General features: G+C 35.2%; 1 pseudogene; it reads left to right on the top strand.

Annotated features, from left to right (window-relative positions):
- The first annotated feature begins 7,156 nt into the window (after positions 1 to 7,156).
- The window catches only part of LOC107841319, a 44,955-nt pseudogene continuing 41,927 nt past the window's right edge, over positions 7,157 to 10,184 (top strand).

The raw sequence follows: 10,184 nt of genomic DNA, 5'->3' as shown, positions 1-10,184 counted from the left end.
ATCACGAACAAGTATCCACTCCCCAGAATCCATGACTTATTTGCCCAACTTCAGGGTTCCAGTTATTTCTCTAAGATAGACCTCAGTGTAAGCTATCATCAGCTCAGAGTCAGGGAAAGTGACATCCCAAAAATAGCTTTCCAAACTCAGTATGGTTACTTCAAAATTTTAGCTATGTCCTTGGGTCTTATCAATGCCCCAGCAGCATTCATGGACTTGATGAACTGTGTGTTCAAGCAGTACTTGGACATGTTTGTCATAGTCTTCATAGATGACATTCTCATTTACTCATGTAGTGAATATGATCATACAGACCATCTCTGTATAGTATTACAAACTCTCAAAAACCATCAGATATTTACCAAATTTAGTAAATGCAATTTTTGGTTAAAGTCAATAGCATTCCTTGTCCATATAATTTCACGTGATGGTAGTAGAGTTTATCCCCAAAAGACAAAAATAGTGAGAAACTAGCCTAAGCTCATCTCTCTATTAGATATCAGGAGTTTCTTAGGTTTGGATGGCTATTACTAATGGTTTGTTGAGGGATTTTCATCAATTACATTCCCTATGTCCAGATTGACTCAGAAGAAAGTCAAGTTTCAGTGATCAGAGTCTTTTGAGAGGAGTTTTTAGGAGTTGAAGACTCGACTCACCATAGCTCCAGTATTGACCCTACCAATTAGTTCTGACGGTTTTGTTGTATATCGTGATACTTTCAGAGTCGGATTGGGTGGTGTTTTGATGCAGAAAGGTAAGGTCATAGCCTATTCCTCTAGATTGTTTATGACCATAAGAAGAACTATCCTACTCATGATCTTTAGTTAGCGGCAGTATTTTTTGCCTTAAAGGTTTGGAGGCATTACTTGTATGGCGTGAATGTTGATTTGTTCACTGAGCATAAGAGCCTGCAGTATGTGTTCTCTCAAAAAGACCTCAACCTCCATCAGAGAAGGTGTTTGGAATTGTTGAAAGACTATAACATGAGTGTTTTGTATCATCTGGTCAAGGCCAATGTAGTGGTTGACAGTCTTAGTAGAATGTGTATGGGTAGTGTTGCCCATGTTGAGAACAGTAAGAATAAGTTAGCACAGGAAGTTCATCAGCTAGCCTAACTAGGTATGCTCTTAGTTGATTCAGCAGAATGTAGTGTGTGGTTGCATAGTAGCTTAGAATCATTCCTAGTTTGTGAAGTGAAGGAAAAGAAGAATAGGGATCCCTGTGTAGTCCAGTTGAAGGAATCATTCATAAATTAGAAAGTAAAGGTTTTCTCCCAAAGCGGAGATAGAGTTTTGCATTGTCAGGGTCATCTATGTCTTCTAGGTATAGATTACTTGGGGCAGTAAATTCTTCCAGAAAATTAGGGTGCGCATTACTCTATTCATCTAGGGGCCAAGAAGAATAGAGTTCAGTATTCCCACCTGGAAATGGGAAGAAGTGAACATGGACTTTGGGATGGGCTTGCCTCGTACTCATCGTCAGCATGATTCAGTTTGGGTCAGTATAGATCGAAAGACCAAATTAGCTTATTTCCTTCCAGTTCATACATCCTCTTCAACTAAGGATTACACCAAACTCTATATCAGGGAGTTAGTTAGATTGCACGGTGTTTCGTTGTCCATTATCTTTGATAAAGGTACCCAGTTCACCTATTATTTTTGGAAAGTATTCCAAAAAGGCCTTGGTACCCGAGTTCATCTCAGTAGAACTTTTCATCGTCAGCCAGATGGTCAAGAAGAAAGGACCGTGCTTTATAGGATAAGGTATAGATCTCCCATTGGTTGGTTTAAAGTGAGTAAGGCCATAGTGGTAGGGCCTGTCTTGGTGTTTGATACCTTAGAGAAGGTCTAATTTATCAGGGAAAGGCTTAAGTCAGCTCAGAGCCGGCAGAAATCATGTACAGATGTCCGTACAAAGGATATCGAGTTCAATATTGGTAACTGTGTACTTGAAGATCTCTCCTATGAAAGGAGTGAAGCATTTTGGAATGAAGGGAAAACTCAGTCCCCGATATATTGATCCTTAATAAATCCTCAGTCGTTTTATAAAGGTAGCTTATGAGCTTGAGTTAACTTAAGATTTATCTCCAGTTCATATGGTATTCCATGTCTACTTGCTAAAGAAATGATTAGGAGACCCAGAAGTCATAGTACCTATTGAGGGCAGCATAGATATTCAGAACATCCTCTCATATGAAGAGATCCCAATCAAAACCCTTGATTATCACATTCACAGATTAAGGAACAAAGAAGTATCTTTAGTCAAAGTTCTTTGGCAGAATCAGTCTAGTGAGGGATCTACTTGGGAAGCAGAATCAAACATGCAAACCAAGTATCCTTATCTATTCTCCGCTAATCTAGACTAAGCTCAAGGTAATAATTTTCTTCAGCTTAATCAGTTTCATGTTCAGATTTTAGTTAAAACATGGTATCAGTTACCATTGTATGTTCAGTTATAAATTCATGAGCTAGTTCAGTCATGTATCCATACATCAGATATGCATGTTTAGTAAATAAATTTAGTTTATCAGTAATCTCAGTGATGTATTCATGAATTATTTTCAGCTATATCCATGCATCAGGTATACATCTTCAGAATGATAATTCAGAATACCAGTAATATCTATCATATAGTCATGTTCTAGATGTTCATGCCCAGTAAGTCAGTCAGTCTCTTAATATTCTCAGTCTCAGTAGTCTCATTCGAGGATGAATGTTCCCAAGGGGGAGATAATGTAAGACCCTACAAAATCCTAAGCTTAATTCAGTCCTTCAGGCTTGTCAAGGGGTCCCAGACATAGAATATTTTAGCTAAGTACTCAGACATAATATCATTTTAACCTAAAAAGGTTGGAAATCTTATTTTGCAAAATTTACATCCATAAAATGTTGATGTTTAGGTTGATTAATGATCAAGAATATCCGTAGGTATTTCTGGATAAGTTTTGGATTTTTTAGACTTTGTTTGAAGCTTCTTTGCAATCCCAAAATAGTGAATCAACGCGATCTTGGTGCACCGCGTTAACTATCACACTAATTGCTATTTTTTCCCAGCTACCAGTATCCAATTCCAGTGAATCGATGAAAATATGGTGGGATGCATTGGCTATCGCGTCGACCTACGCATTGGTGACCTAATTTTTAGTCATTAAAAGATTACGTTCTTGGGGGTATTTAGGTCTTTTTCTCTTAATCCTCAGCCCCCTAAAACAAAAAATTAAACTCCCTATAAAGCAAATATAGTCATTCTTTCTCAAATTCGATCAACGATAAAACCCTAGAAAATCCAATTTCAAATCAAGTAGTCAAGATTCAACCATAAGCTCTCAGAAATTCTTCAACAAAGGTATGTCAAGTGTTTATCCAAAGGTTCCTTCCACCCTTGGAGTCCAAGAATATTTTTTGAACCTCAAGTAATTGACTTTATGATTTCCATGGTTTGAATTAAAGTGTATCCATAAATGATATTTGGATTAAAATCCTAATTCGTGATTATATATATATATATCATGTGAAATTGATCATTATATGTTTAGATTGATGTGAGTCAATGATAAGTCCTTGACTTCTGAACTTAGAGATAAATTATGATGCTCACTTGTTGTTCAACCCTATGTACATATGCTATGCTCACTAATTTCTTGATAAATTATCCATGTGAACTATTAAGAGAATGAAATAATATCAGGTTGGCTTATGTGCAAGTTATATCATGGAAGTGTTTGTGAAAATGCCCCAATGAATGAATAATGATCAAGTTCATAGTTTACATGTTTCATGTTATTTCATATCTCTTAATTTATGCTATCGAGTCCTAGGGGTACTTATACATGCGAATTTAGCTGATTCCCTAGATCCATGGTCAGTCATAGAATAGGATCAGTCACGACACGATCAGTAGTACTCTCATTCAACTATACAAATCAAGAAAACTCACTAGAATCCATATTATTCCTGTCTAATTCAATGTCTAGTTCAGACATTAATAAACTCAGTTAGCTAACAAAATTTAGTAGTATTCCATCAGTTAATAGAACTTAGTAAACTCAGTTCAGTTCAGCTAAACAGTAATCTCTGTAACCGTTCAGTCCAACCTAGTATAGGCCAGAAATTAGTTCAGTTTCTATTTAGTTAGGAGTAGGATTCAACACCGAGTTAACCCGGGGATGGAGGCATTCCTATCAGCAGAGGGTTTGACCCTTAGAAATAATGCTTGCATTATAGAACTACGTAGCCAGCATAGGTTGAGGTATCTTCCTGGTAGACATCATAAAGGTTGATATTTCTCATCCGAGTTATCCTGCCAGCGAGGGTTGACAAAAGAGCTTTCTGTCATAGAGGGTTAACTCATAGCTTGTCCTTACCCGTGGTACGGTATTGGCATCCTTCTAATTGGGGTTATAGTTTTGACCCTAAATTAGTTAGAGAAGGGGCATTTCAGTTAAATAATTACCTCCCACAGTCTCAGTTCCAGTATCCATCTCAAAATAGAACTCAGTTCAGTTCTACAGATCAAGGATTATCAGATGTAGTCACTCAGCTTTGTATGGAACTCATAAGGGTTCCACAATAATTAGAACTGTTAGATATATTCATTCAGATAATTAGTAATACAGTATTCATAAACTCAGATATTGGATATCAAAATTCCAATTCAGTACTCAGTATTAGGATGATCTCAGTTACGACCTATGTATTCATGCATGTACTCTTACTCAATTATATTCATGTTATTTCATTATTATTGTGCATGCATATGAACCCATTCCTATCAACCTACCATACTGAGAATACCAGTATATTCAAAGTACTGACGCATGCTTTTCTTTATGCTATGATGTCTTGTATCGTAAGTTTAGATGCACGGGCTTCAGAGAACGCTTAGCTGTTCAGATTCTCAGCTTTCAAATTAGTGGTGAGTCTTTATAATTTGAGGACATGCTTATTATTTAAAGTACTTCAGTTTTATTTTAGTAGATGGATTTAGTTGGGGGCTTTTCCCATCAAGTCCATAGTTCAGACAATTAGAGGCATCTTCAAACTAGATTATTTTTAGATAGTTGTTTAATTTTTCAATACTCATATTCAGTTTTGGTATTTTTATACCACATTTAGATTTATTTACAAATTTTAACCTTAAGGAATAGATTTCCACCTATTTCTATACAATTATAGTATTTATTACTCAGATATTAAAGTAGGTACCAGTCATGGGTAAGCTTCTGGTCCTTTCAGATTATGAGCACCATGTAGCATCTGGGGTAGAGACATGGGGCGTTACATAGTCTTAGTGAGTTCATGAGAATGTTTTGATGGTTCATGCCCTCAAGCAAATATGTAGTTGGTATTTGTGCTTTCAACCAGTAATTTTTCCTCTATTGTGATTTTTTTCTTCACCTGTTTGTTGGTTATGGCTTCTGGATAATCCAGTCGGGATATCTCATTTGAATGCTAAGGTAGACTAGTTATTTATATTTAGATCAAACTCATTTTCTCAATTTATTATTTGATATCTTTGAATAGAAATTTACAGTTTATGATAGGTTTAAAGTATGGATGTTTACCCATATACGAGATTGGTTTCGATAGTTAAGATAGTGCATTTCATCCTTGGTGTTAGGATTCAATGGTAAGTTGTAGAGATTGGGTGAAACCTTTATTTCTAGATTTCTCTCGGTTGGGATTTCATCTATAATTTTTCTAAGACTATTCTTCGAATGCCTGTTTGGTCTTATTTAGTTCATATGTAATGTGATTTATTGGTGTTTACATAGTAGTCTGATGTGTAAAGTATTGGTTGTATCAGGTTTAATCTTGGGTTTCAGTGTTTGTAAAAATTTTTGGATGATCAACTCTGTAGATGTAGTATACTAAGTGAAATTAAACATGACTTCATCCTCAATTGATGGGAAATCATAGAGCGGATCATTTCATGGTAAGTATGTGTGCTTAGATCTTCTAGGTATCAACTTTGAGGGTTATTCAAACCAGTTGTAGAATTGGCATAAATTATATGCCTTGGTTATTTACATTTTCTTACCTAGCCTTACTAGCTTATTCTAACGCTTTCTAGTTTGGATTCTTTGTGAATCATCTTTAGTTCTTCAAGGTTAGTATGGTGGAATTACATGGAAAGGACATGAGAGACTATTTTCTTTGTTAATGGATACTAGGTACATAAGGATATATTTGGATATTGGAGTTGGTTTCATGTGCCAAGCCTTGGATTTCCTTTGGCTTGGATGAGTTTTTATTTGATGGTGCTATTATCATTGTCGAATCAGTGTGTCATGGTTTTGATTTGCATTCATTATTCTTCTTTAAATTAATTGGAGGTCAGTTGGTTGTTAAGGTTGACTTTTAGTCATTTGATAAGTTAAGAAGTTGTGTAAAACTGAATACCTATGGAAAAAATTGCTAAGAAGTGTCGTCTCTTCTTGGAAGTTATCTGGAAAGTCTTGCTCAGAGCATGCATGCCTAGAATCTCGTCCCTTTCAGTTTTTGTGCTTCTTCTATCCATTTGACTTTTACGAACAAAATTCTTTTTAGTAGTGGATATTTTAATGATCCTTTTTGTCATTTCCTTAGTTTACATGCATTTCAAACATTTTAAGCCATCCCATAGCGGCTACAAGTCATTTATGACTTGACGGAACTGTCCGTTTGGTTATGGACAATTTATTTAGATTTTAGGCTCTTTTTCCTATTTTGGAGATTTCTCTATTTAGGATTTGGCTTTGGACAAAAACTCCTAGTAGATGAGCTCATATGAGATTTTCGATAGTGCTGCCTATAATATTTATTTTAGACTAGGGGGACATTGGGTCAGTTCCTGAGGCTTTTAAGATCATTTTAGGCAATTGGGCAATTATGTGAAAAAATATAACTATATGTGTATTCCCTATATTTAGTTTAAATGATCTTGATGAAAGTTTAGATGGTTCCATTAAGTTTAGAACATCGAATTTTGTATGATAGAATAATTTATTTGCACACACAAGATTCTAAATGAATTCGGAGCACCTAGTTGAAGTCTGTTAGGGACTTGGTCAAAATCTAGGGCATGGCACCGACATGACCACTTAAGATCCTTTTGGAAAACATCAGCGCTAGCACTTTATTGACCCTAGAACAATGGGAGTCCAATTTAGCGGTCAATGGATGCTAAAGCTCGCACCATTTTAGCACAAAATTGTCACCTGAATATGCTGCTGGATCTCTTTACCGGTCAAGATGCTGCTTTATCTGTAGGTGCTTTTGCGTCCAGGTGTCCGTTTTGGCGACACCTGTATACAATTTATCCTCTTTATCCCACCCAATTTTCTATCATTTTTTCCATAATTTTCAGACCAAATAGAAAGTTCAAATACAGGAAAAAGTATTAAATCATTGTAGAAGCTAAGGCAAGCTATCCTTTCTCTTATTGGTAATTTCCCATTAGTTTTAATCCTAATTCATGTAAAAATTCTTAGAATCTAGGTCTTGAAATCCTTAACTGTAAGGGTGGATTTGGTACCCAATTTATGTTCAATTTGTGTAATAACCAAAATTTCAAGCTCTCTACACCTATTAAAATATAGGCCATTAAATTATCTTTCCAATTCCACAATTCACACATAAATTTGATATCAAGGTGAAAAGTTGTGGAAAATTTCCTAAGGGTCTGTAAACTGCCAGCGGCAATAACTCAGTCCATGACTTGTGGCTAGTCATATTGAGTCATTGGGTGTAGTCCTTCCCACGATAATGAGGTCTTCCAAAAATGCATCCGTAAGGTTATTAGTCTAGCCAACGTATTGCTATAAGTCCTAATAAGTCATTAGGTGAACCCACCATCACAAGAGAAAGAAATCTAGAAATTGAGTCTCCAACCATGACTTCTCCTAATAACCCGTGATCAGAGCTAATGATTCATTTTAAGTGGAGTCATTGTCATAAAAAATAGACTTAGAACTTTATAACATTAGATCACGACTCGTGACCATTCACAATGATTCATAGCTTGAGTCATTATGACAGGTATCAATAATTTCCTGCATAATTTAGAAAGGGACTTTTCATCAATTCCCATTCTATTAACTCCTAACCCACGTAATTTTGGCTTTCTCAAGAGTGGTATAAGATCTTAAATTTACCTAAATTCACTATTTAATTATAAATTCAATCCATAGTAGGAAATAAAAGTGATTTCTTCTCTAAAGAAAGCTAGGGTTTGTCCATCTCAAACTCAATTCCAAGGATTTTCTTTAAGGCTTCCATTTCAGGTATATTGGGTTTCATCAATAGGTCCCTTCCACCCATTGAGTCCCAAAAAGATTCTAACACTTAACTTTACTTTATCCTATACTTAGGTTCTAGATCAAATATTATGTTTTCTTTAATGTACTCTATTTTCTTTGAAATCATACCATAAACACATGTCTTTAAACAAGGGTGACATTTTCCTTGCTCAAAGATAAATTTCTTTATTATTTATAAATTATGGAGTTTGGAATGTGTTTTGTAAATTCTTTACCATGATCAGAATTAAGTCGTTATCATGATCAATTGCATTAGACAAAGTTGGTGGGTTATGAACACCCAATACTTACGACTTCACACATAAAACAATTCATATGTTTTGAGCACTTCAGACTACGCTTAAGTTGATATTTTATAGATTTTACCATATTGAGAATATACATATATATCAATTCCAGTGTCATTTAGTTGGGAGTAGTACTTAGCACCGAGTGAACACAGGGATGAAGGCTCACCCACCATTTGAGGACTGAGAGCTTTAGTAGAAGTCCTTAAGTTCAAGAACTACGACGCCACCATAGGGTATGAGGGTCACCCGCCAGTAAAGGACTGACATAAATTCCTTTGGGAAATTAGCTTATTAGATCCACGATAGCTAGTGTTGATACCCTTAGCAAGGTACTAGACCCCTTCCTACTAGGTTATAGGTTAGACCATGGTTTTGCTCAAATTGGTGTATGTCGGTTATTGTTAGCTCCCATATTCCTCATTTTATTTTTAGTTTATGTTCAATTTAGTTTTTATTAACCAATTATTCAGATATTCAATTATCCAGTATTAAGTATTATCCAGCACACATATTATACTTGGTTTTGCATTTTGTTTGCATGTTCATTCATTCATGTGCAGTCATGTTACTTAGTGTCCAATCTCATATACTCAGTATATTCAAAGTACTAATGGTATACTTTTTGTGCTATATTGTCTCATAATATGGTTTTGGATGCTCAATACCCAAACCGCACTTAGCATGTTCCCGTGCCACATTCAGTAATATCTTTTGGTGAGTCATACTTATCTGAGGACTAGATATCAATTTTATTTTCTTGTCAATTATTTTAGTTGTCGTTAGTTGGGGGATTATCCCATTATTTCATTATGTTGAAAGACTTTCAGACAAATGTTTAACTTGTCAGCTTATTGACTTGTCAGTCATTTCTATTTCCAATTTAAATTGATATTCAATTTTATATTATTATCAATTAGCTTCCAACAATTACTTTTATAATTACTTTAGTATTTAAACGCATGCTAGAACATTGGTTAGCTTAGGCCGACTTGTGACCTTTGGCACCATGTTACCACTAGGGGTAGACTAAGTTCATGATAAATGTAATATCAGAGCCACAGGTTTAAAGTGTCCTAGGGTGTACAAAAGTTGCATTAAGTAGAGTATTGTTCATGGGTGAGAAGCGCGCCATACTTATAGAACAAAGGAAATGAAATATTTTAAAGAACTCTCACTTCCTTTATGATTAACGTTGTGCAATTGAGTTTGAAATATATTAAGATTCTTCTTCTAAGTTGTACTCTATCTGTTTATAGAAAAATGCCTCCTAAGAAAACTAATGAAAGAAAAAACATTAAATAAAAAGCACCACTGCAACTTCTCTAACACCCTCTGAATGCGTAGGTCTCTCATGTTCAGTTTAGGGTTACTTTTATAATGCTAGCCTAATCTATGAATGCTAGGAATAACTAGTAGTTTATGGCCCAATCTAACCCAATAGTGAGTACATCGACAACCAGAATTTGAGATTTCACTCGAATAAAACTACCAATATTTTTTAGATCTAAATTTAAGGAGGATTTATAGGAGTTCTTAGACAGTGTTTAGAATTTGAATAATATTATGGGTGTCACTTTGAGTGAATATGTTGATTT

Source organism: Capsicum annuum, unplaced genomic scaffold, assembly GCF_002878395.1.
Source record: "Capsicum annuum cultivar UCD-10X-F1 unplaced genomic scaffold, UCD10Xv1.1 ctg4291, whole genome shotgun sequence".
In the NCBI taxonomy this organism is placed as follows: Eukaryota; Viridiplantae; Streptophyta; class Magnoliopsida; order Solanales; family Solanaceae; genus Capsicum; species Capsicum annuum.
The sequence above is the reverse complement of the archived record's forward strand: the minus strand, read 5'-3'. Positions and strand labels throughout refer to the sequence as shown.